Below are 27378 nucleotides of genomic sequence, written 5' to 3' on the forward strand. Positions count from 1 at the left end.
ATTTTTGTATTTGTAATCTCAACATTAATTGGTTTTATGAAAAAAAATAAATCTTATGTAAAGTGTCAAAGTGCTAGATGAGGGGAGAAAAACCAAATCTGGGTAATCCTGCTACAGTGTTTCAGCATTTGCTCTGATGGTTCATAGAGAGTGGTCGCAGAGGAGAGAGTGAGCCCACCTTCTATTGTGATAGGGATCAGAAAAATAATGTGGCCTTCTATGAACTTCAGCAAGCATCACCCAAGAAGGCCTCTCACAACCCTTTGGGAATAAGATAGGAAAATGTGGGTTGAATACTAAGGCAATGGAGTGCATAATATTATTTACATGGGGCTGACCAGTGAGACCAAGTCCACCTAGAAGGTGACCTTTAGGGACACAAAACAGGGCTTTGAGCTCTTCAACAACATTGCCAACATCTTAGCTAAAGTTATGGAAAACTTGCTTGCTAAAATGTTCAGATTTAACAAAGTTTTGGAAGGATAGGAAATATTGTAGGTGATAATCTCAAGACAAAATATCTTGATAGACTAGAGTAATGGGCCAGAAATGAGATGATAAAATTAGTGAAGGGAAATGTAAGGACCTGAACAAAAACCTGTTGCATAAGAACAGGATGGGGGACATGTGGTTTAGCAGCAGCACGTGTGAAAAAGATTGGGGGGGGGGGGCAGGTTGGCTGAAAGTAATTTCAATTTGAGTCAGTTGTTTAACCTGGCTGCTTAAAAGCCAGTGTGACCTAATGTGGTATTTACTGAAATATAGCAGTCGGTCTGGCCTTAGTTAAGTTGGGGCTTAGCAAGTCTGAACTTTTGAGTTTTTAAGTAGCAATAATAATATAATTTTAGGCACCAAGAGACAGAGACCAGTTCAAAGGGCTGTCCCTCTATTTCTTACTGAATACAATGCTAAGCAATATTAAGCTATTACCTGTATTGTCTGTTGAAGGTAGGACTCTTCAAATGTCTGAACAGTTCTGGGTCCCAAGCTGGGGTTTGCTTTCTTGGTGGTTAGGGAGGATTATGAGGATAAGGGGTGAAGTGCCTTTGACTTACAGTCAACTCCCTGCAAGCACAGTACTACCTTCCCTCAGTGTTAACACTGGACTCTGACACTCTCAAAACTAACGTTTTATGTCAGCAAATGAAGGGCAAGCTTCCCCCTACCCCTATTAGAAATACAGAAAGCAAAACAGCATAATTTCTAAGCAAAATTGAATTTAAAAAAAAAACAACCCAGGAAATTTGTTGCTATGTGTTGTTCTTCCTCATGCAGTGTGCCATTGATCTTCAGGAAAAGGATCACATGGATCTGGGTGCACATGATTATGAACAGCAGGCAAGAGTCATGGTCTCTTATTCTTAACTAGTGGCTCAGTGCACGACATTCATACACTTGGGGAGGGAGGAATCCCCCAGCCTGGCCTGTGCCCTGTCACAGTGCGGGAGCCCTGTGATCCATCACCTCAAAAAGGTAGGCCCTGCCCACCCACCCAGGGCTCCTCAATGGATTGCCCCAAAGAGGTAGGCTGGAGCTGGGGGAGACCTGCCGACCCCGGGGCAGGCTGCGGCGGAGGCCTGCAGATCCCCGGAGATGGGGCTACAGCAGAGGCCTCCCTCTGTGCACGCCTGCCTAACCCCTGGCACAGGTGCATGGAGACCAAGGCCTTCACCACCCCTCCCTCGTCCCCAGTGCTGCAAAACCCCGCCCACCGGCGCCTGCTAATTGGTCATTACTGTGATGGCATCCCAACCAATTTGCATATTACCCTATTATTAGATAGACTGCTTCCCTTGAGAGAGAGAAATGGTTACAGGACGGGGTAAGTGGATTTTAGCTTCAGTATTAGATATTTTCCTGAGGTGCTTCATTAATGATTATCCTATGAAATATTCCTTAAAACATTTACACCCCCCTCCCCCACCGCCACACACACATACCGGTGTGTGTGTGCAATTTGAAAGTCACTACATAAAATCTAGAACTTGTTCAGAAAACAGTAATCAGGATGTTAAGAAGACCTGGAATTATGGGGGTGGGTATGGAAACTAATACAAAACCTGAAATTGTTTATCCTAGAGAAAAAGACATTTTCAGCAGTCTTTTAAAAAAACCTGTTGGGTATTATATGGAAGGATATTTTCTGATTTGTTTTAATAATGAGAACTTCCCAAAGATGATAGAAACTATCTTGACACTATTGATGTTCTTGCAGAACTTAGCTATCACAGATACTGGTTGAACTAGACAAACTTTAAGGCTCCTTCAAAGCACCTCAGCTCTAAGATTTTATGATATTTTTTTTCCTTCTTCCATGAAATAGCCCATAGTGTTGAAGCCAGAAAGGTTATCAGAAGACGTTAGCCTTGGGGCTAGGGTTCTGAGAAACTGGATTCCTGGTTGCATAAAAGCTGAAGGAAGGAATTCACATTTTGCCAGTAAACAGTTCTTCAATAGTCTTCCTGGGAAGTGGATTTCACCAGGTATAAAGCAAATCACTAGAATTATAAGGATAAAGTGACATAGTGAGAGGATTAATACGTATATAAAAGATTTGAACAACACAAGAGGTTTAATCAAATGGGTATACTTAGAACTCTATTTCCTCAGCCCCTATTAGAAAGTATGTATTTTAAAAAGTCATGGAATGTTTTTTAAAAACTGATCACATCTAAGGCCATGAACCAAGTATCAATAAATTCTGTGATACTGGTACCACACAAACAACATTCTCTGACAACAATAGATTTTTTTAAAGGTAGACTTCAAAAAAAGATTACTAAAAAACTAATTTGGAAATTTAAAAGCACACTGCTAGTAACTAATGAATCAAAGAAGAAATAATTATGATAATTATAATATTCTTAGAACACAGTGATGATAAAAAATGTTCCATATGAGAATTTGTCAGATGCTGCTAAAGTTATAATTAAGTCTTACCCTAGAAAGAAAAAGAAAATGAATGAGTATCCAATTTAAGAAGTGAGAAAGTGAACAAAAGTAAATCCAATTAAATTAGAAGAAAGTAATAAAGGGAAATAATTCATAAAATCATAAAACAAACATTCACTAGAGAAGATTATCAAAGGAAAAACTATTTCAAAAGATCAATAAAATAGATAAGTCATCGAAACTGATCAAGTAAAACACAAAGAAGGTACTAATAATGATATCGGGAATGAGAGTGAGAACATAACTACATTTTTAGCAGAGATTAAAAACTAGGAGCATACTATGAACTATTGTATGCCATGTTTGAAAATTTTAATGAAATGAAGAATTCATAGAAAAATACCACTTATTACTGAAGCAAGATGAGAGAGAGAAACCTGAATATTTTTATAACCATTAAAGAAATGGATTCATCTTAAAGAAAATAAAACCAGTAACAGCTGGTTCAGATGGTTTTAGAGTAAAAAGAGGCAAGTGTCAGAGATAAAAAATGGGAAAGAACTAGTGTAACCTTAGCACCAAAATCAGACAAGGACAGTAGGAAAAAAAAGGAAATTATAGTCCAATCTCAGATATAAACACAAACATAAAAATCCTAAAAAAAAAAAAAAAAAATCAGCAAACTGAATCCAACAGTTCATAAAATAGTTCATGGCTAATTTGCATTTTTACCAATAACGCAAAGAATGGTTTAACTTTAGAAAACTCATGATAGTAATTACCTCACTCTCAGATTAAAAGAAAAAGAACCCTATGATATTATTAATAGGCACAGAAAAAGTATTAAATAAAATTCAACGCTTACTTGTGATTTTAAAAAATAGGAACTTGTAGCACACTATGATCAGAAGGGGGACTTTTTTAACCTGATGAAAAGTATTTATTAAAACGCAATATAGGCATTATGCTCAATGGTGAAATGTTAGTAGCCTTCCCTTTAAATTGGGAACAAGCTAAGAAAGTGTGCTCTCCCTACTTTCTTTTAACACTGTACTGCAGGTCCTAGCCAGAGTGGTAGGACAAGAAAAATAAATACATAAAAAATTGAAAAAGAATAACTAAAACATAATTATTTATACATATGATTGGTTAAACAGAAAACCTAAGAAAAATACAGATAAATTATTAGAATTGGAGGCTTTACCAAACTGCCAAGTGTTAGTTCAATATGAAAAACTGTGTTTCTATGTATCAGCAACTGTTAGACAAATTAAAAAAAATAGATCACTGTACTTATTCTTCTTGACCTTCATCTCTTTTTCTTTAACACATATCTAACTCAGATAATCATAGGATAATAATTACTAGGAAAAACAAGTAACCTAATGATATTACAAAACTCTGACAGGCAGGGAAAATAATTTCATGGAAAACTTAGAGGAGTCTATAGTTCTATTCTATGTTTCCCTCAAAAAATTTTTCACCGAAAAAAACATACACACTGAGATGCTGTAGATGGGGTTACCTTCAACTGTGGTGAATCACCCATTTTACTGGAAATGAAACACAAACAAGAAGTTCCAGACCTTTGCAAACCAAAATCGGCTTCTTCTACTCAGCTTTTAATAAAGTCAGCAGGAACCAGCCCTCCAAATGCATCTCATACCCGGAAGGATTCGGGCATCTTACAGGGAGACATTGTCATGAGGTCGGTAGAGAGAGAGGGTTAAGAAAGTTCCTGAATGTTTGGTTCTTCATCTACCTGAAGGTAATACTGAAGGCTACTTATATTTTGTGATTGTTGAAATTTCACTACAATCAAGCACAATATAACATTTACCAGGTCCAACTAAGACCCCTAAATTATTATTCTATATTTGAATACATCCATCAGCATGGCACTTGGTCTTCCTGTTTTTAATAGTCTTAGGGAAGCATACTATGGCACCTATAATTCTTTTCCACTCAGGTTTGATTAATTATCACTTTCAATGAAGTAATAATACAAATGAGATAAAACTTCATGGAGAACTTTCTATATTCATTTGGATCTGACTGGGCAATTCACTCAATAAAAACAAGATGATCTGAAAATACTATATTATAATGTTGTTTTAAAAAACGTTTAAAACCTAACTCACTGGAAACAACAAAAATGAGCAAAAATAGGAGACTGCTTTCCTATTTGACTGATTAAATAACTTATGGTACATTCCTATAGCGAAATAGGATGTAGTGCTAAGATCATATTGTAAAATAAACGTAGTAACACCAAAAACATTCATGGTATACTGTCAAGTTAAAACAAAAAGATATAAAACATTAAGTTCAATTTGAAATAATTTTTAAATCTTCCAAATTCACATCAGAAAAGGACTTTAAGCAATACACGAATGTGTGATCATCTCTGAATGATGGAGTAACTGGTGACTTTTGTTTCGTCCTTGGTGCTTTTCTGCACTTCTAAGTAGTCTGCACTGGGGGTGTGCATTTTTGCAGATACTATTTTAAAGAGTTCATCACGATGAAAACATCTAGAGTTCATATAGCACAAATTTCTGGAGCTCTCCAAAACACTAAGTACAGTTTCATAGCAGCCAAAACAATCAATGAAAACAGTGTCCTACTGACAGTCCTGCTGGAGGCTATTCTATTCTGTTCTTACTCCTGTTCGACCACTGCAGCGGTAATATTTGGGCTTCAGTACATCAGTGCCCCAGGAGACACTGAAAAGGTTCAGTGCCCATCCCAAGGAGACCTTTACTTCCCTGAGCTTAATCTCATACCGCCATCAAAGGGACAATGCCCCCCAACTCAGAATCTGAGGTAGCAGGAAATTAATGAGAATTCTGTGCATAAACAAAAAATTCTGTTTGCCACCTTCATAAAGCCGCTTCTCTGCTTAGCAACTTTCTCCAGCTCTCCAGCCTGGCTTCCAGGAATTCACCCAGGGCCCCCAGACCTCTTCCATCAGTTCCCCACGGCCCCAACACGAACTTCATCCAGGATGGAATATACCTCCACACAAATGTCCACACAATTCCCACATCTCATCCATGCGCCAGGCCCAAGCCAGTCTTACCGGCAGAAGCCTTCCTCTCAGTTCCTCAGCCTCACATCGCTCTCTCTGCCTCTCAATTCTTTGGCTTATCCCCTGGGGTTGATCATGTGAGGGTGAGGCTTTCACATTATTTCAGTGTTTCCTGGGCATGGCAGGGTTTCCTAAGAGTTGGGCCAAGTTCTGCATCTCTTTGATTCTGCCCATTGCCCTCTCTTAGCTCCTAGTACAGGGCTGCAATGTAGTAGGTCCTCAAATCCAGGAGACAGACTTTTTGAGGTGGGGTGAGTTTGCTGGCGCCTTTCCCAACAACAGTTTTAGAGTAATCTCTCCCTTTCAGTCAGTCTGCTCCCTACCCTCCTTCTTTCTGCTTATCCCATCCTTAAGAGAGAGAATGACATTTTCCTTGCTCACTCTTCTCAGCCTATATCCATATGGTTTCCTTGCATATCTTCAGCTCTCATTTAGCTGCACTAACGAATGGACAATCATCAACATGGCCAATCCACGAGGGTGCCTAGGCCTCCTGCTTTCTGGCTCCCAGGCACCCAGACACTCGAAGGGGGCTGTACTCCTTGGGCCTGTTCCCATCGAGGACTGTGCACCTTTCAGTTTCTCCCTTACTTCTTCCCCTTGCTTTTCAGGACTTTGGTGGTTAACATTATCCATTCATTTATTCACCCACTCATTCAACTCCTAGTTCTAGAGCACCTTCTGTGTGCTCAGCACTGTAACTTAAACTCACAGTTGGAGAACTAGTGTCCCCAACTAGACTGGAAGCTCCCTGTGGCAAAGGTTGTCTGCTACAATTATTTAAATGTCACCAGAGAATCTAGTAGTGTGCTCATACAGTGTTTGGAAAATATGAAACTGACTGACGGATACGAGAAAGGAGAAAGGAACAAAGCAAAAGGCTACAGTTTTTATTCTAGTTCTCTCCCCTGTGTTGTTTGACCAGAAATGATATTGAGACAAGGAAAAACTCAGACTCCAGCAGAGGGAGTACAACCTTCATTTTTTTTTTTTTTGGGGGGGGGGGAAGCCTCTGGCCAGACCACATGAGACAGTTATGTATGTAAAAGTACTCTTAACGTTGCAGAATATTTTACAAATATGAGTGCCATCATCATCACGACGTAGCCATACAGTGGTGTGAAAACTTTCATTCCAAACAATAATCAACCAAGTCACCCCATCCTGCATACTCCTGCAACCAGCAGCAACATAAACCCTAACAGGAAAGCTGACAGCCTGACAAAACCTAAATGGAAAATAAAATGAGCAAGAACAGCTACACCCAAAGAAAGCAAAACCACACTGCTTGGAGGAAGAAATCCTCTAATTGCCTCCACACTCCAGCTCGCTTCCATCTGCTTGCATTTAAGGAAGCCCAACTACTGGGTTCCTGGCAGCTGCGGAGAAGATAGGACATGCTCCCCAAGTGCTTGGATGGCTGCAGCAGACAAGGACGGAAGGTCCACAAACAAAGCTCAACTGCAAATCGAGCAACAGACTTAATGTTTGCTATGCCAAACTGAGCAAACACTCTCCCCTGGTTCTGAGACCACATGCAATGATACCGGAAGTCATTCTTGGAGAAGGCGCAGCAGCAGGCGTGGGCAGGAATGCTGCAGTGGTCTACTCCTCTGTCCGCAGCAGCCTAGGAGCCTCCCCGAGGCGGGAGTCACAGGGCCCAGGCTGCAATTAGGCTTCCTGTGGGGAAGTGACCGGGAGCACAGGCACCCACACTCCTCAGTGTGGTGTAGCTCAGTCTCCCTCGGGGCCCGCCCCTGGCAAACTCCCAGGTGGCAATCTTTGTTTTTAGAAATGGCAACCTTTTGATTCTGGCCTCATTATGATCATTTCTCCCAGACCCTCCCTACCTTAAGCTCACCAATCCCTCAGTCTCCAGTCGGCTCCCAGCTCTCACCCTTTCCAGCTGCCCCATGCTTAGGACCTTCCTGAGGAAGCACCCTGAGGAGCAATTAGACAGTATAATTTTTTTAAATCACAGCTTCTTGAATAACAGGCAGTCCCCAAACAAAACTGTGGTGCACAGATGCCAAGAGGCAAGACGTGTTCACACTCCCAGCTATAGGCAGGGATACGAGCCCTCATCTCACAAGTACAACGTATCACACATATGACAGAAAAGGGAACCACTTGCTACGGGCCCCAGACTATGTTGGGAGACTTCACATATTTTATCTGAATTCAAACCTTACAATGAACGTATGAGCTGGCCTTATAGAAATTCAGCAACTGTCCCCAAGTGTCACAGCCAGTAATGGTGAAGTTGGGATTCATGTCCAGGTCTAGGTACAAAGCCTGCTCTTCTAGCCTGTTCTGCCTGGCACTTCAGGGTGAAGGAAGCTGAGGGAGTAGTTAACTCAAGAGATAGATACCTCTTAAGGGCTTTAAACTCTGCTCAGAGTATAGTGAAAGAAGAACAGCATAATGGTATAAACACCAGTGAGTCACACGGGCCCCAAGATTCAATCAGAGTTTTGGAAATTAGTGTGAATGATTATTATTGGAAACTTCTTGATTTTCTGGTATGACCTTAGTTTTGCAGTTTCTGAGGACCCTGGAAGATTCTGGAGAGGCAGCTTTCATATGCCTAAGCAGCCCTCTCCTCCACAGCAAGCTAATGCTTTTCCTGGGCCAGAAGCATGTGACCTCAAGCACTGAAGGGCAGGATGGGTAGTAGCAATGACAGCCAAGCTTGACTGCTGGACATTCAGGGCTCTGACAGGAGTGGGAGAGGGGCCCACCCAGGCTCTCCTTGTACCATCAGCAACAAAACGCCCCGAGGAATCCCCTGGACAGTGCATCTTTGCCTCCAACCAGCAACCCCAGCACAGCAGACTGCTTAGCTGTTCCTGACCGGGCCAGCTCACCATCAAAGCAGGGTCTGCATTACATCGTGGAGTAGTGTGGAAGGCTCTATGTGTATGATGTAGTGTTTAAACAATTGATTATGCCCTTCCACACACAGGAGCAGCTTCAACATGTAGGCTGCATGCATGCAAAATGTTCTGTTGGGTAAATGATGGGATCCCACCTAAGATGCCAGAACTGGAAAAGAGAATTGTCCACTATTACGCCTGGTTCTGGTCTTTCATGGAGGGCAACAGCGAGGCTTCCTGAGCTGTCCACAGTGGAGGGGCCACCCTGGGAGAGGCTTTGCTTTTGCAGCTGGCTTTCTGAGTTCTCTAAGACCTCACTGGTTAATGTTAATTGGGTACATCAAGCAATTTCTATCCCTGGCTTGCTATTTTTAAGATTAAAATTCAACCAAAGCTCCAATCTGTCTCTTTGGAGCAGGTACCAACAGGATAGGTATCTGAAAATAGCTTGTGTGACTTGTCCTCCACTTGATGGGTAAGACAAAATTTGCTCCTCCCCAACATTTTATGGTGAAAACTTCAAACATAAACTTTTAATAATTTTACACCGAACATCCATGTACTGCCACTTAACTCCTAACATTGATTAACATTATACCATATATGCTTTTATCACATAGCTATCCATCTATCCATACTGTAAAAAGTTTTAACTACACATTTTTTTTATGGTCCTTATTTTTCCAAAGTGCAGCTTCGGGGGAAAGCATGCCTTTCAAACAACTCTGGGTGTGAATCCCTGCTTGAGTGCTCTGAGCTGGGAGACTTCAGGCAGGTGTGTAATGTCTTGGAGCTTCAGCTTCCTAAGTCGTAAACTGTGGGTAACAATGCACAGGGGTGCTGTGAGGAATAAATACAGTAAGGTGTGTGTGTGTGTGGGGGGGGCACCTGTAGGAACAGGTAACCAATTCTTAGTTCACAAACTAGCTCTCTTTCTGATCTATGAAACACATCTGAATTAGTAAAAAAGAAAATAGTGACAATAATACAGATACAGATGAAAAGAGAATGGCAGAATGTCGATAATTGTGGAGCTGAGGGAGGGATCCATGGGCTCCATTATGCTACAATGTTTACTTTCTATAAATTTTAAATTCCATAATAAAACAACAAAATGTTAAAAAATACGAATGGTCACTGGATTTTGTCAAGGAAAAAAAAAAAGGAACACTGTATTTGAAAAATGCAATATGTGTCCTCTGAGGAAGTAATAAGAAGTGATGACACTGGGGTTAACAGTACAGGGCTGGGGAGGCCCTGGGTGCTCTCAGTCTTGGGGGTGGGGTGAAGGGGAGGAGGAAGGACAGGGCTTGGGTGCTTTGTAAATGCTCCCCAGGTGGCAGGTTCACTGCCGGTGAGAACCTTTGTACTGGCAGAAAAGTGAGACACCATGCTTTCCGTCATATTAATTGTGAGAAAGATTGTGGTTATTACTTGTTGACTGAAAACTTCAGCTTTAGGAAAAGTGAAAATCGATCATGAGAGACCCAAGCTAATTGGATTTGACCTGGGCCCAACTCAACTTCTCTGCACCTCAGGGTGTTAACCTGTAGACCGGGAAGGCAGGACCAGATTCCTTCATGGCAGAGCAAGAACAGAGGACTCTACCTGCACCCTTCTCCATCACTCCCAACTCGAGAATAATTCTGCTAAAAACAATTGGATTAGCGCACCAGGTTTTATCTTCAGCCAGCACTGCAACAACTGAGGCTCATCCTGAGAAGCACTGCTATTTATCTGTCAGTTCTGCTTCAGTTCCTCTCCTGGGAACACGCTTAGGGACTCTTTGGTGACTCATTATCACAGTTAAATATACACAAAGAACAAGGAGTGCAGGATGGATAAAACAGACAGATTTCATCCCCGTCTTAAGGATCTAGAGAACAATTTCAAAAAGAAAAATTCTACAGATAATATTCAGAGGGAAATGTATTTGTGTTCTTTCAAAGCTAGATGAACTATCTGCTATTGTTAACCTTCTAATGAATAAATGCCAGGTTTTATAATAATATGCCAGTTAAGTAATACTTCCATGAAACCTAACTTTCCTTTTCTTCAAAATTCAAACACCCCTGAAATCAAATCCCAAGAATATCAATTTTTAAGTTAAGCACAAACAGACAAGCAGTGAATTCCATTTCTAAACAAAGCCTGGGCTGACTCAAGGAGGCCTCCTCCAGCAGCAGTGTGGATGCTGAAAACTGGTAACTTGACTGACGAGTGTCAGAATATATATAGAGTAGTTGCCAATATTAAAAAGTTGGAATGGTTAATATACAGATCAAGATTCCTGATAGTGCTGGGCCCACATTGCCTGAGAGCCAGTAACATTTGCCCCTTTTAAGTAAGTGTGGCTTGTGTTTCTCCAGCTGCACACCCCCTCCTATCTGACTTTCCTTGTTATGAACCTACCAAATCAGGTAGGCATTTGTCTAAGGCAGTGGTTCTCAACCTTGGCTGCACATTAGAATCACCTGGGAATCTTTTTAAAATCCTGATTTCTGGGCATCATTCTCCGGAAATTCTGTTTCTTTGTTATGGGGTGGGGCCACAACATTAGTAACAAAGAAACAGAATTTCTGGAGGATGAAGCCCAGAAATCAGGATTTTAATGATTCTAATGTGCAGCCAAGGTTGAGAACCACTGGTCTAAGGTAAGAACTAGGGCAGTGACACAGCTAGGGTTGGGGATCAGAGGGTACATGGAAGAGTAGAGAAGCCCTGGCTCTAAGCCTGGCAGACCTCTAGTGATCTTAGTTATACTGGAGCTGTGTGACCTTGGGCAAGTCCATTCACTAGCCTGAACTGCTGTGTGGGAAGAAAGTGAAAAGAGTTCTATAGGTAAGGGTCTTGTGTGGTACCTGGTATGTAGTAAATGCTCTGCTAGAGTTACACCTTCTTATCCCACAGGCAAGAAAGAAAAATGTTTGGCACAATCTATCATCACAAAAAAATCTAGCTGACCACCGGGTAAGCAGCTAAAAAATCATTCTTGTAAACTTAGGAAGGCCTAGATCATTCACTATAAGTAGTTGAAGAAGAGAAAACAAAGGATAAAAAATATCAGACATGATCCCAAAGTAATGATGATCTAGGCAAGGATTATCCACTGATATTCAGAGCACTGCAAGGTGGGGGGAGGGAGGGGAATGGACAGGATGTTCACAAAGGAACCACACACCAGCCCAAAGATGCCTGACTGACTCAAAGTGTATCCTGAACATTGGTGAGCTCCGGTTACCGTCTTACCCAAGAGATCAGATGGTAGGACAAGTTGACATCCTCCACCTCTGGATGTGATACATCAAGCATGCGATGCCACCAATGAAGTATTCTTGCCAAAGGCTGTTAACCTGCATCTAACAACAAGCTTCTAGATCTAACAATTTTCAGGCAGTGAGGCGTAAGTTAACCCTGTAAAGAAACAGACAATCCCAGAGTGCAGGACGTTCTACACCACAACCAGCAAGTCTGAAGAAGGACTTGATAGTAGAATATGTTATGAAATCATTGCTAAATTTCTTAGGTATGATCATAGTATTGTTATGTAAAAGAATGCCCCTATTCTTGGCAGATACATGATGAAATATGTAGAGTTAAAAAGTCAAGATGTGTGTAATTTTCAAATGGTGCAGCAAAAGTTTACCGAATGTAATATATATATATTTGGAAGAGGAAATAAAAAAGCAAGTGGCTTATTTAGAACATATAGGTGTTGATTTTATCATTCTCCTAACCAGCAGGTTTGAAAATTTTCAAAATAAAAAGTTGAGAGAGAAACTGGAAGAGAGAAGGAAAAAAAGAGAAAAAACAGGAAAGAAAAAAAAAAGCCAGATCAGATAATATCACACTTCCCTTTTTTATAATCACCTCACCATTCATATTCAGGTCAGCCTCACTGTGTGCCTTTTCATTCAGCACGGTTTTATTTTTGCCACTTTAATAAATTTCATGTGTGCTCATTCAAACTGATGTAGCCAGCCGTCTCGGTTTCTTTGCTGTCTGACATCAAAACCAAACTTTAAACAAAGCTCCAACAGCAGGCTCTGTTGAAGTGGACCAGGTAGGTAGGTATGAAGCCAAAGATATCATCTCAAAACCTCCTGAAATTGACACCTAGTTCCCTATCTAGATGGTTTTTAAGCTGGTAAGACTGGATCAAAGGCTGCGGGTGGGCATTTTCTGGGGCTTTGATCTTTTCCCAGGATAGCACTGGCTCTCTCTACCTGCACTGGGTGTTGATAGAGGAATGACAGATACAGGATGCTGGTCAGAGGGGACAGGGAGTTTTAGAGGCTCTTTCCACATGGAGTGTGCTGAGCCTGAGTTCTGGTGCAGAGAGCAGCTCGGCATAAGCTGCAGAACAGCCATTCTGAGTTCATTGTAATGCCTGCGCGCTCCGGACAATGGACAACGTGGGAATCACTACAGTAGGTCCTCGGGTTACGTCGGAGATCCTTTCCGATTTTCACCGTAAGTCGGGACCCACCTATGTCACTCACATGGAGCACATACACAGCAGTAATTAAGTGAAACAGTGAAAAAAAAAATTAAAAGAAAGATAACAATTCCTGACCTTTACTTGTGGTAAATAAAAAAAAAACACATAAAGCACATATGTACATACGTCAAAATGACGGAACTTTTTTTTTTTTAAAATAAATAAATGGGAGATGGCGATGTAACCACAAAACAACGTTGAGTCCAACGTAACCCAAGGACAGCCTGTACTGGGGTGCCTTTAACTTGGAGAGGACCATAAGGGGCCTAGACTCAGAGAGAGCAGAGATGAACCTGGCTCTCCTGCATATTAGCTGCACAGCTTCAGAGCAGTGTTTCTCAGTGGGGGCACAGTGGTCACCGGGCCCTATGCTGGGGACAACTCTTCGCTGCGCAGGACTGACGTAGCACTGCAGCATTAACCATCTCTGTCCCACTTCCAAGCTCACCACATGCCAACCTTGCTTCCAGTCTTTGAAAGGAGAACAAACACCCCGCACTCTCAAACGCCCCCTGCCTTAGACATAGGCTAAATTCTCTGAGTCTCAGATTTTATCTGGGGAGGATACCTGTTCCACAACCCGAGTGGTCGTTAGGGAGGAGCAAATGTGCCACATCTCCCATAGAAGTGATATCATAATACGCATTGACATGGGCAGCCTGCCAGTCAGAGGCAGAGCTGTGGGGCAGGACCAACCGCCTGGCTCCCAAGTGGGTTCTATTGCACAGCGTTAGCTGTCCAACAGCTACTCATTCTGAAAATGTTTCACCTCTGTAAGTGGGAAATTTTGGTTTATAAGTGTTGCTACAGATAAAAACCACACCACAGTGGGAAAGAATTTAGTATGAAAGCTGATGGCAGACAAGTGGGCCATGGGAACTGACAAGCAGGATGGCAGTCTCAAAGTAGCTTCCAAGAAATCTGGTTTAGGATGGCGCCAAAACGAACCTGGAATGAGCACCAAATTACTTCAAGGATCAAGAGAATCAAGTGACAGAACACCATCCCAGAACACCAGAGCAGGGAACAGCAAGCACAGGCCTGACTTACAAAATGACGACTGCTCGGTAATTTAGTCTTCAGCAACGCTCCTGGAAAGGACTCTAGGAGGCTGGGCAGGGCTGCTGCACACAACCTCGCATAGAACTGGAACTGTAGGCCTTGGAGCCGCTCGCTGGGTTGCAGAGGGGCGGCAGATCGCCTCGGGAGAACTCGGACGCTTCTCCAGAGATTCTCAACTCTCCCTCATGGAGCACTCTGGCTCTCATTGTGCTGCCTTCATGCCTTACGATTTATGTAAAAATGCTCCTGTGCCCTTAGAACCGATTTGGTTTCTGGGTTACAAAACTGCTTGTTTTTGTTCTTTTTTTTATAGTTGTGTTTTTTATTTTTGTAACACAAAAGAGAGAGAAAGGAGGCAAAGGACTGGGGCCCAACCAGGCCCCACAACAGCTTCTGAGGCACATGTCTGTGCGGTTTTGTTTTGTAAAGACAATTTCAGGTCTGTTTCAGGAAAACTCCCTGGACTGTCAATCTCAGTGCAAAGACCTTAAAATGAAAAGTTCCCATCTGTTTGCCACCCAGGGGTCCAACAAGAGATATAAAACAAACCTGTTTATAAAATGCCCCCCTTAACACAAGGCTCTACAGATGCATTAACACACAGAACCTTCCAGGAATCAAGTTGGCTGAGACTTCACAAAATCAAAAACACCAAAAAACATTTCCAACTGTAAAAATGCTGGCTTTAAAGAAAAAGGACTTAATGCCCTGGCCAGTGTGGCTTGGTTGGTTGGAGCACTGTCCTGTACACCTAAAGGTTGCAGTTTCAATCCCGGTCAGGGCACATATCCAGGTTGTGGTTCCATCCCAGTCAGGGTGCATGCGGGAGGCAGTAGATCGATGTTTTTTTCCACATCAATGTTTCTATCTCTCTCCCCTCCTCTATCAAAAATCAATAATAATAATCATAATAAAAAGACTTAACATAAAGAGGACCACAAAATGCACAGGTGAGGTCTCCCCAACATCTGCCTCTTTTTTTTCTGTTCTGAACAGACTGATGGACTGGAGCAGACACGCAGTCTCTTAGGGGAAGGCTCAAGTCTCTGGGAGAACAGGGCCAGGCTCACTGCCCGCCTGCCAGCCGGGTTTCTTTCTGGCTGACCTCTGCCAGTGTCTGAGATTCCGCCCCTAATACGGCGCCAAACACACCTCGTCCAGCACCCCCCATGCCACCGCCTTTCTGCTGCTTCTGCTGCTGCAGGCCACCACGGCCATGACCCTTGGCACCAGCTCTTCTTTGACTATGTCAGTGATCTCATTGGGGATGCGCAGGTACGCCGCGGATGTAGCAGAACTTGTCCTGTCCCTAGCTGTGCAGATTACCTCGTGCAGGTTGATGTTCATCCAGTTCTCACAGCTCACCAGATGCCCACTGTACGTCTCCCCGTTTTTAAGCTCCACTGACATGGGGTGATTTTGAGCTGTCTTCAACAGTGACAATGGGAGCATGGTGGCGGCAGGGACCTGGCCTGCCGGTCACTTCCACCACGGCCTCCTCCGTTCATGCGCCCTGCTTGTTCTTATTCTTTTTTATCCAATTTATGTTTTATTTATTTTTCTAATTTTTTTTATTATCTAAAGTTTTACATGTCTCCTTTTCCCCCGGTTGACCCTCCCCCACCCCCCCGCCAAAAAAAAAGGAACTTTTACCATTTGCAACAACATGGATGGAACTGGAGAGCATTTTGCCAAGCGAAAGAAGCCAGTCGGAGAAAGATACATATCACATGATCTCACTCCTATAATGGGATATAATGATCAACATAATTTGATGAACAAGAATAGATCCAGAGACAAATGTTCTTATTCTTTATCTCTGTTCCTCTCCACTCCCTTCTCCGTCCCACCCCCCAACACATTGCACACATGAGACCCTAACTTTGTTTTGCTGATCTAATTTCTCCTTTATCATTCACTTTTAAATAAGGACTAGGAAATGCTGACTGGGCAGAAAGTCTGACCCTCTTTGAGGCCAAGGCCTCAGGAATTAACAGGGAAATGAGGGAGGCCACCAGAGGCTGAGCAGGGAAAGGGTACAAGTCTTAAAGAGCAGAAGTGAAAGCAGACAACCACTCTATGTTACCAGAACTCCTGAAAGAGCATGGAAATGACCCACACATTATCCACACATTATTAGAAAGGGGGTTCTGAGAAACAAGTAGCTGTAAATGTGTGATTTCCCTTTAGATTCATTAAAATATTTAGCGCCAAAGTGGTATTTTTATCGTCTCACTTGACTCTGCTTACTATTCAGCTTTGGTAGTTTCTCCAGATTCTATTCACTGTAAAAACAGCAGATTGATAACGTTTAGTCCCTAAATCTCTGGGGTAGGCCATCTGAAATGAGATCTTTTATCCTTCTCTTCTCCCACTTTACAGAATGCATTTTCATAGCATTCTTGCAAGAAGCAAGATTATCAGAAAAAGAAAAATGAAGGGGAGTAAAGTCTAAAGAATATCATACCAAAGCTTTTGGTAGGAAAACATTATGTCCGCAAGCACACACCACACCCTTTCTGGGAAGATATTACTGGTCTTGAAGCTGGGTTAGTGGATCCCAAAATATACCACACAAACAGCACAGTTACCCTCCCAAAATAGGCCCTATAATTAAAGTCTTTTCAAGTGGATTGTCCTATATCACAACCTGACATATGTTGCTTTAATCTCCCTGCTTCAGCAAATGTAGCCATACTGGGTACAGAGGCTCTAAAAACTACTTGCGTTTAAGCCAGACTGTGGTATCACCAGGAAAATGATGCAAATATACAGCCCTGTGTACCAAAATACCAATCTCAATCATTTGTAATGAGATCTCCCTCCGCCCTAAGCACATTTTTATCTCACCAGAATCGCTACCCCTGATTCAGAAGAAAGGACTACTCCAGACTGAAATGCCGTTTCATCTCAGATGTCATCTAAAGAAAAACATATCTGAAGAAGCTGGGGTTGAAATTTAAAATATAAGACAATCTCTTTTGTGTGAATGCTGGGATCATGTTGTGTGAGCCTCACTTTTAGTTTTAGTTGCCAGTCTTCAGTATAAGTCTTCAGGCACCCATCTGTCTGAATTCCTTACACCAGGGGTGGGCAAACTTTTTGACTCGAGGGCCACAATGGGTTCTTAAACTGGACCGGAGGGCCGGAACAAAAGCATGGATGGAGTGTTTGTGTGAACTAATATAAATTCAAAGTAAACATCATTACATAAAAGGGTACGGTCTTTTTTTTTTTAGTTTTATTCATTTCAAACGGGTCGGATCCAGCCCACGGGCCGTAGTTTGCCCACGGCTGCCTTACACCATTTTGTGCTTGAAGTCAGAGTTAATGTAAGAGATAGCTTCTTAGGAGCCCTTTCAGACCTATTATACTTTAAATAAATGTTTTAATGTTTTATATATATATATATATATATATATGTATGTAAAAATAAATATCAAAATATTTTAAAATTTAAATCTTCAAAATAATGAGTACTTTAGACATTAAGTTTTTTTATTACTTCTGTATCAGGTTTCTCAGCCTTGGGATTATTGTTATTTTGAGCTGGATCACTCAGTGTGTGCGGTGCTGTCCTTCCCATTGTAGGATATTTAGCAGCCTCCCTGGCCTCCACCCACTGGAAGCCAGTAGCACACACCCTTTCTTCCCCAGTTGTAACAATAAAACATGTCTTCAGACATTGCCATATGTCCTCTGGGAGGACAAAATTGACCTGGATTGAGAACCACTGTCCTCTTTATGTATTCAGATACCTCCCCCGGCATGGCCAAAAAAGGGAAAGCTAGATTTTTCAAGACATCCACAAGTTTTAGTTTTAAGAATTCCAAACTTCCTATGACTCATAATGAAGATCAGGATCTACGATACACTACTACCTGAGAGATTTATAAACAGCATTACTGCCTCAAAATAAGGGTGGCCTGGCTTCATTTCAGTCATTTAAGAGGATAACTCTGCTATCTGATATCCTGGATTGCTAGCCCCCCCTACTTTTAGGCGCTCCATTCTTAGAAGACTACTCTTAAGATACGTACCAGGCACTCAGGACTGATTATGAAGGAAGAGGATTAGGGCTGGGGGTCTATTAACATCACCTATAGAATCAACGGCCCACTGAACTCCAGAGTCAGCCCACTCCAGGGGTAGTGTTCTAAAGCTGGGCCAGGTGTAAGCAAGCACATGGTAAAGCAGGTGCTTCCTCAACGAGAGCTGCAGGGTGGGGAGAGATAGGAAAATAGCTTCAGAAGACAAAGAGCCAATGAATGGGAGGTGGGAGGTTCAGCTGAGAAGAAAAGGCAAATGAGGAAGGAGATTGTCCTTAAATATCTGGTGGGCTGGTGTGGGAAAGTGGGTGGACTTGTTTCCGTCTGCTGAGAAAGTGATAAGAACGGTAGGTAATTCAGTAGATGCTTAACACAGGCCTTCCAGGGGCCAGGCACTGCCCAGGCACTGAGGCGACAGGAAGGACGAAGACCCAGTCTCTGTCCTATGGAGTGCACACTGTAGTCCATAGAAGGACTGGATCTCTTCCCCTCTCACCCACCTTCCCTCTTTCTACTAGTATTTTAACAATTTGAGCCAAATGCCCAGGTATTTGTCTAACTGCTTGTGTTTCTTTTCCCATTTTAAAAGTTAAGATTTAATTAACATACAGTAAAATTCAGCCTTTTAATTGTACAGTTCTGTAAGTTTTCACAAACTCATATAGTTGCATAAATACCATCACAATAAAAATCAAGAACAATTTTCCTCATCCCTTAAAATTTCCCTATGCCCCAATTGTTTTTTAAATTGTAGCAAATGGCTTGGGGCAATAGCAGGCTCATCTCTGAGAGAATGTGAACTTCCCTCTACTGGATACTGTGGAAGAGACTTGTTTAGCTGGTGGGAGATTGGGCCAGACAAACCCTGAGGCCGGGTCCATCCCTCTGATTCCGTGAAAATGGGCACCCGATCTTAAACATTACCCATCTGCAGTGATATGGTTGATTTTCCCCAATCACAGGTAAAGGCCCACCCCAAAGCCATATTCTTTTAGTCAAAGCTCAATAAAATTGGCCCAATAATTGGATATCTATGAAAGCTACATAATAAGCATAGACAAAAATAAAATAAAAATAATCAAGACAGGTTTGGAAATGAAAGCCTGAATGTGGCAATTGAGGTCCAAATCAAGGATACCATCTACTACCAACCCTTCCTTTTCTTCTTGGTATTTTGGTTTAAAATAACATAAACTCCAAAACTGAACCAAGCTCACACAATGTGACCATACTTGGCTCTAAAGGTGGCAGGAAGGGAAGTTAAATTAGCCAAGTTTGTCTAAGAATGGGTCGACAGGGTTAAAGACAAATGTCTCAGGGGTTCTCACAGCTTGTTACGGAGGAGGGACTGTGGTGACCAAATCTGATGTGAGCTGTGACAGCAAATGGGGCGTGACCAACCCATCCCCAGCAGCCCTTCCACTGGGAGATATGAACACCTTTGGCTGGCTTGACCTCAATGACAAATGTCCAGTTTCCAAACAAGCCTGTTCTGCTACCAAGAATAACTGCTTTATTGAGCACGTACTACATTACAGCCCTACCTAGTTCCTTTTATTCTCACAACCACTTTATGAGGTAGGGAATATTATAAGCCTCGTTTTACAGACGAGGAAACTAAGGCTCAAAGAGGTTATGTAACTACCAGTAAGTGTAGAACTTTTTATGGTTGCTAGCAAGGTCTTCTGGGTGGTTGCTGAACTTAATGTCTTGGTCTCTCAGGCCTCTACTATGCTTGTTTTGTAGGCTGGCTCCCAGGCATGCTGGATTCCCCAAGCAGCCAATTGCCTGTTCTCTCTCATTTCAACCTCGAGGCCATAAGGAGCTCTCTGCTTTAGGCTTTTTATTTTATTTCACTCTTTTGGTCTGCAAGTTTATTACTCTTGTATTCTACAGGTGGCTTAGAACATAAGCTAAACTGTCAAGGGTATTCCTTACCCTGCATCCAGAAGCTTCCCTAAACCTAGACTCCTCATTACATCTTAGAAAGTCCCATGTTGTTTAATAACATCAGCAATAACAAGGAAAAAAGTCATACTGTCAGAAAACACCAACTGAATGTCACATTTAATTATAAAATTGCATTTTGTCTGAGTTTAGTGCAGATTTAAAAATGCACAGAACAAGACCATGGCTTCCCTTTGTGAGCACCATTTTACAAAAAAGGGTATTAGAAAACAATGCAGTGACACTTACCAAAATTTCCCCCAACTATCACAAACTTTATATACACCACATGTCTTCTAATACCGCTGCTGGGGTGGTCCTGAAAAACAATACCACAACAGAAGGATAGATGCATCATTAAAGACATAATTTAATATATGTAAATATTGTGTTTTTCTCCTGGATACCACACGTCTTCCTGTTTTGGGCTCTCATCAATGTACCAAACTCTTACTGTCAGATTCCTCTTTGTTTTCACAGGAAGATAAAACTAACTTACAAATTAATGCAGCATTATCCTATATAATGCTATATCAGTGATGGTGAACCTTTTGAGCTCGGCGTGTCAGCATTTTGAAAAACCCTAGCTTAACTCTGGTGCCGTGTCACATATAGAAATTTTTTGATTTTGCAACCATAGTAAAACAAAGACTTATATTTTTGATATTTATTTTGTATATTTAAATGCCATTTAACAAAGAAAATTCAACCAAAAAAATGAGTTCGCGTGTCACCTCTGACACACGTGTCATAGGTTCACCATCACTGTCCTATATAATCCTATATAATCAAGAGCTAATATGCTAATTAGACCAGATAGCAGACGACCTTCCGGAATGACCATTGGGCGGGGGGCAGGGCCATGAGGCAGCTGGGGCTGCGAAGGCCTACCCTTGCATGATTTTCGTTCATTGAGCCTCTAGTAACAAATAAATAAAAATCTGGACAACGAAGCAAGCCAGAAACTATGCTTATAAATACTTTATTTGAATGTTTAGCCTTTTAAAAGAATTGAATGCAAAAATATCCAAAGTTGATATTTCAACTATATTTTCTCCCCAAGCCAATTCCTCTTTCCTATTTCTTTCAGTAACACATTCTTGTCTCCTTTACTGGCTGTGAAACCTGATCTTTCTTTTCTAGACTTCACTTTATTATGAAAAATAGGAATCATCATACTGACCTCCCAGGATTGTTGTGAGGATTAAATGATATAAATTTAATGACATTAAATGACATAGAAAGGCTTAAAACAGCACCTGGTCCACAGTAAATGTGGGTGAATGTGAAAACCGATTTTCATTCTCCTAGTCACTCAGGCCTGAAAACTACCGTGGCCTCCCTCACCTTCACGGTAAACCCTGGCCTAAGCCTGCCCTTCCAGGCCCCAGGCGTGCTGCACTCAAGGCCTCCCCATTCTCACGCTGGGGTTACACTCTGCTCTCTCTGGTTGGCATTAGTCCTGGCAGAAACTGATCACTGGCCTCCTATTTCTTCCCTTCCAATCCCACACTCCTGGTTCTGCAAAGCACCCTTCCTAAACACCACGTAAGGCCTCAGTGGAAACACCTTCCATTGCTTCCTGTCACCTGCACCTTTATCTGTGACAGTGTGTTAGCCCAGTGCCGCAGCTCACCTCAGCTTTATCTCCACACCTCCCTACCAAATGCTTTGGCATCCAGTCACCTGTCCCCGCCTGAGCCTTTTGGCATGCCAGTTCCCTAGTTCCCCGAATGTCTTCTGTCCCATGCGTGCTGGTAGGAGGCCCAGCCATTCACTCCCTAAGGCAGGGACTCTAACTTTCTGTGCCCTAACAATCTAGAGATATGTTTCTCAGAATAATGTTTCTAAATGCTTGAAATTAGCACATGAAATGAAAAGAAGTATATTGATATACAGTTATCAAAATTGTTATATGCTTCTTTTGGTGTTTAAATAAATTCCAGTAAAAGTCTAATAACAGCTAATTTTGAAGTACTGTTGGGGTGATATTTCAGGATATCTTTAAGTACAATGTAATATGAAAATACTCATAATTTCTATTGGAAACAAATAGTAATGCCACTTTCATAATAGAAGAAAATGTTATATTTCAGTTAAAGAGTTAATGAAAATAAAGAGATAATTTTTCCCCATCCAGGTTCACAGACCCCCTGAGTTCCATCCATGAACTCAGGTCAAGCATCCCGACTTTAAGGCTAAGCCAAATGTTCATCTTCCTGAGCTCTTTCTACCTTGATTTTCCCAATTTGATATTACCTTACCCTCTTTGTTTTTCTCTTTTTAAAAATTTTGTATTATTGATATACTTTAAATGTACTTACTGTTTCCTACTTTTCAAGTTGTAAGTCTTTTAAGGTGTAAGGGAAGGCCCTATGCTTTTCCATTTTTTAATTCCTCTCCTGGCTAACAATGCGTGGCCTCACAGCAGGCACAGTAGGAAGGCATTAGGCAGCACTGCTTGAATTAATCTGTGAATAACAGTGCAATCCTGCTTATGCTACACAGACTCAGCTAATATTAATATTATCTTATCTCTCTTTGGCAATATCGGAGGTCCTAAGTATGTAGATGGGGCACCTAAACATTCCATGTTTAGAGTATAACGTACTGGAATTAGGCAACAAAATGTTCTCGTCCTTTACTTTTCCTCTTTAGAGAGTAAATGCTTAGTCAATGCTGCTGACTGACAGATCTGGGAACAGACCAGCTCCTCAATCATTCTTCTGATACAGGGGCTGCCTGTCTAATGCACAATTCCTACCTTTGTGGAGCTCCAAGTCGAGCAGCTTTCCTGGGTTAGTTTGAGAATCTCTCAACCTTTCAGGCCTTTGCAAAGACAACAATAGCTGGTGATTTCCTAAGTACAGGTGCCTTTATGAGTCAGGTCGGCAGGGCCAGTTAAGAGTTGCCATGGCTTCCCATTGGTCTCACATACTAGTATGTGAACCCCAGGTACCAGGGTAGGCGGTTCCAGTAGATGGAGCAGTGAAATTCCATCTCCTCTCCTGAGTGATACTGTCTTTGCATATGAGGTTGGAGATGGCAACCCCACCAAAGTGCCCATCTCAGCATTGTCTACTAAGCACCTGGCTGAATAGTTCACTGTGAACTCCACTGAGTCTATAATGGATCAACCTCATGATAGATATCAGTCCTTCAGTCTATCAGCTTTTTTCCTAAATAGCTGCAGCTCAGGACTCCTGTGTGTCTTTGCCAAGAAAAACAAAAATATAACAGACTAGTTCATCCTTTTCAAATGAAGAGAGAATAATGATAGTCTCCACTGAAACCATTCATAAGGGCACTGTGACCATTTGCTTTGGCAGAAATTCACCACTGGCAGCATTTTCAAGCCCTACATCATGTCAAGTGACTCTTATGATAAGTGGGGTGTAGTCTCCCATCCCAGTAACCAAGACTAATGAGATCTCCACTCAGAGAACAAAGGCTGGACTTGGCACACAGTTTTATTCTTAAAGACATTTAAATGCATTTCATTTGAATTTGTTCCTTTTGAGACACACTAGATATGTGGTACTAAACAAAAATGATAATGGAGAGGGTAGCATGACTGCTTTACCTTCTGTTTCAGGAATTATGATGTATTCATCCTCATAAATAAATAATAAGATGTTTAAAGGGGCTCCCACACAACACATTGCACTGTATGTACTGTTTGCTTTTATTACATATCATAGACTACTGTGTGGCTCCCGGTTTAAAGGGAACATTCTCAATACACACTGAGAACAAGTTTTCTTGAATACAATTCCCATGTGCACGGGGCCATTCTCTCTTCCTTTTCCTAACAGATGCTCCATATGCCTTCAGGCACAGTGTCTCATGGATAGGTGACAGCAGCCCAGGCTGGAGGGTGGGGACCTGAGTAGTCGAAGGCTGTATAGTGTGCCGACAAGACACATCAGCATCACCTGGGACCATCTGAGAAACGTCAGTTCTGAGGCCCCACCCCAAACCTACTGAATCATAACCTATTTTACAAGATCCCCATTTCACCTGTGTGCACACTAACGTTTGCGATTCACTGATCTAAGAGAAACCCCTTTCCAGTGATGGGTTTAAGAATTGGCATGTGACCCAATTCAGGACAATGAAATGTGAAAAAATTTTTTCGGGAGCATCTCCTCATTCTCTTGGGAGAAAATCCCTCCTCTGACTGTTGTGTGGGATGGGACACCTAGGACTTCCACAGCTACCTTTCTCCCACCTAAAGAGGAAGAGGAAGGCAGAGACAGAAAAACCACAGGGAAGCATAGTAGGGCTGATTGCATTAGGTCAACCCTGAAGTCTGTGGAATCACCCAACTGCCAGTAAATTTCTTATTGTTCAGGCCTCCTGGAGTGGAGTTTTCAATGATCTACAGCTGGAAAACACCCCAAAATAAAGCATTGTTAAGAGACAGAATGCCCAGGCAGTGGGCTCAACCACATGCTAAAGAGTTCAGACAAGTCAGTGCATCGAGGGACCAGAGCGACAGTTTAGAGCCTTGTTTTTTTTTTAAATATATTTTTATTGATTTTTTACAGAGAGGAAGGGGGAGGGATAGAGAGCTAGAAACATCGATGAGAGAGAAACATCGACCAGCTGCCTCCTGCACATCTCCTACTGGGGATGTGCTTGCAACCAAGGTACATGCCCTTGACCGGAATCGAACCTGGGACCCTTGAGTCCGCAGGCCGATGCTCTACCCACCGAGCCAAACCGGTTTTGGCAAGAGCCTTGTTTTTGTTGAGGGAACTGACCCAGTTAGTATTTCCGGTTCTGACAACCACTGTTTACTTTGCCCATTTCCAAAAGCTTTCCAAACTGGCCAGTCTAAATTATCAACCAGACTAAGTGCTGAACACTTTCCACATTATTTTAACCAGAGTGATCAACAATTGCCTTCCCCAGAAGTCACATGGATGTCATTTCCTGCAAAGACAATGGGAGACTAATTGCTCAGCCTCACACTCTAATAGGGAAGGCAACCTGTGACATGTAATTACTGGAGGGTAAATAAGGAAAAGCTTGAGGCTCTCAACATCTGTTCTGGATCCACTCCAAAAACTTGGGGAAAAGGAGAAGAGAGAGAGAGAGAGAGAGAGAGAGAGAGAGAGAGAGAGAGAGAGACAGACAGCTGATCTAAGAAAAGATTTGAGGGGCTAGCAGATTAGGTAACCACCCATACCATTTTTACACACCACTGGTATTTATTAAAGACCTATCTAAGGGAAACTAAATAGACCTACTATTATATAAAACCGTATATGGCTTTGGTGTAATTTTGCTTCATATATAGGAGTGATGTCATCAAGGAAAACTGGTGTCTAAATGGACATTATCTCTTTAGTGAGTCATGGCTTCTTAGCCACAACAGGATATTTTGGGGGATGGGCTTGCGTTGGCTTGATGAAGAATGTGCTATCATGGAGTGGACGTTAGTTGGTTTTCTACAGAATATTTCTTAAATTCTATTATCTAAAGTCTCTTTTTCTCTCCAAACCTTTTTGCTTTATCTTCCTTGGTACCTAATACACTGTCACAACTCCAACCATCATCCCTTGTCATGAGTTTCAAACCATCCTTAGATCTATTGCCCACACTCCCAGTTCCTCTGCTGCCCCTAGATAGAAAGCACCCCGAGGACGAGCACTTTGCTTTGGTCACTGCTCTATTCCCAATGCTTAGCACAGTGGCTGGCACTGAGTATTACATGTTTGTTGAATGAAGAAGTTAAAGGCCTCACACAGAGTCTTAAGATGGTTCACAGAATTTCCTGCCATCACCCTCTAACTGGCCTGATTCAGTTCTCTCCTTTACTCCCTCTATTGACACAAATGAATGCTCTGGATTACAGCACTGGTCATGTGAGTTCTAGAATGTCTCAGCTGAGAATGACTTACCAGCCCAGCCCTGAATATTTCCGGGTGAGAAACTGGTCCCACCAAGGCCAGAAAACTTGCCTAAGGTCTTATGATTAGTGGGCAGCAGAGGCAGGGTTATAACTCAGGCTGCTGACTCAGTGGCTCTTGCTAACATGTGACCGATTAGTTCAAAACCTTTAATACAGCGGTTCTCAACCTGTGGGTCGCCAACCTGTGGGTCACGACCCCTTTGGGGGTCAAATGACCCTTTCACAGGGGTCACCTAAGACCATCAGAAAACACATATATAATTACATATTGTTTTTGTGATTAATCACTATGCTTTAATTATGTTCAATTTGTAACAATGAAAATACATCCTGCATATCAGATATTTACATTACGATTCATAACAGTAGCAAAATTACAGTTATGAAGTAGCAACGAAAATAATTTTATGGTTGGGGGTCACCACAACATGAGGAACTGTATTAAAAGGTTGCGGCATTAGGAAGGTTGAGAACCACTGTTTTATATGTGTTTTCTGATGGTCTTAGGCGACCCCTGTGAAAGGGTCATTCGACCCTCAAAGGGGTCTCGACCCACAGGTTGAGAACCGCTGCTTTAATACTTTTTCAGCAGAACCTAGTACAGGGCTAGGTATGCAGGAGATACCCAATAATATTTGTTGACTGACTAATTGGATAAACGAATGGTTCTCTTTGGCATATACCAATAGGTTTCAGTTTGTTTTTTATTTAAGTGGAACTCTCTTTAAAAGAAAGGGAATACCCCAGTACACAAAATGGAGAAGAAAGGAGCTGCTGGACCTCTGACCCTGCAGTGCCTCTGAGCCACCTTCTCAAGACCTCCGGGCTTGGTGACACTACTAGAAAAACCAAGGACTTACACAAACTCTAACTCTTCAGCTTTGCCCTCAGAGCCACCCACCATCGTTCCAAACCCACCTCAGCCTTATCTTCCATTTCTTCTTCCTCCCTCATGCCCAGCCTCACCAAAGCACTTACCTCCACCTGCAAGATAGGAGAGCCAACCTGTTCTGCACACCCAACTCTAATATAAATCCTTC

The 27378-nt window shown here is 42.1% G+C and overlaps 1 protein-coding gene and 1 pseudogene across 7 annotated transcripts in view; both read right to left on the reverse strand.

Moving 5' to 3' along the window:
- The window catches only part of FYN (FYN proto-oncogene, Src family tyrosine kinase), a 206560-nt gene that overhangs the window by 87585 nt on the left and 91597 nt on the right, over window positions 1-27378 (reverse strand). For 3 of the 6 annotated variants that reach the window (XM_081094719.1, XM_081094722.1, XM_081094724.1), the window contains exon 3: window positions 20668-20737. The exons of 2 other annotated variants lie outside the window; for them this stretch is intronic. The gene's annotated coding sequence lies outside the window, so the exon portion shown is untranslated. Of the gene's footprint in view, window positions 1-5974; window positions 6017-20667; window positions 20738-27378 lie in introns of those variants that run through there. One more of the 6 variants, XM_081094721.1, reaches the window with a different exon arrangement.
- On the reverse strand, window positions 15461-15976 carry LOC308520854 (U6 snRNA-associated Sm-like protein LSm4; annotated as a pseudogene). Its single transcript has one exon. The product of its transcript is annotated as a U6 snRNA-associated Sm-like protein LSm4 (transcript).

Source organism: Myotis nattereri (genome assembly GCF_964212035.1).
Source record: "Myotis nattereri genome assembly, chromosome: 6".
Lineage (NCBI taxonomy): Eukaryota > Metazoa > Chordata > Mammalia > Chiroptera > Vespertilionidae > Myotis > Myotis nattereri.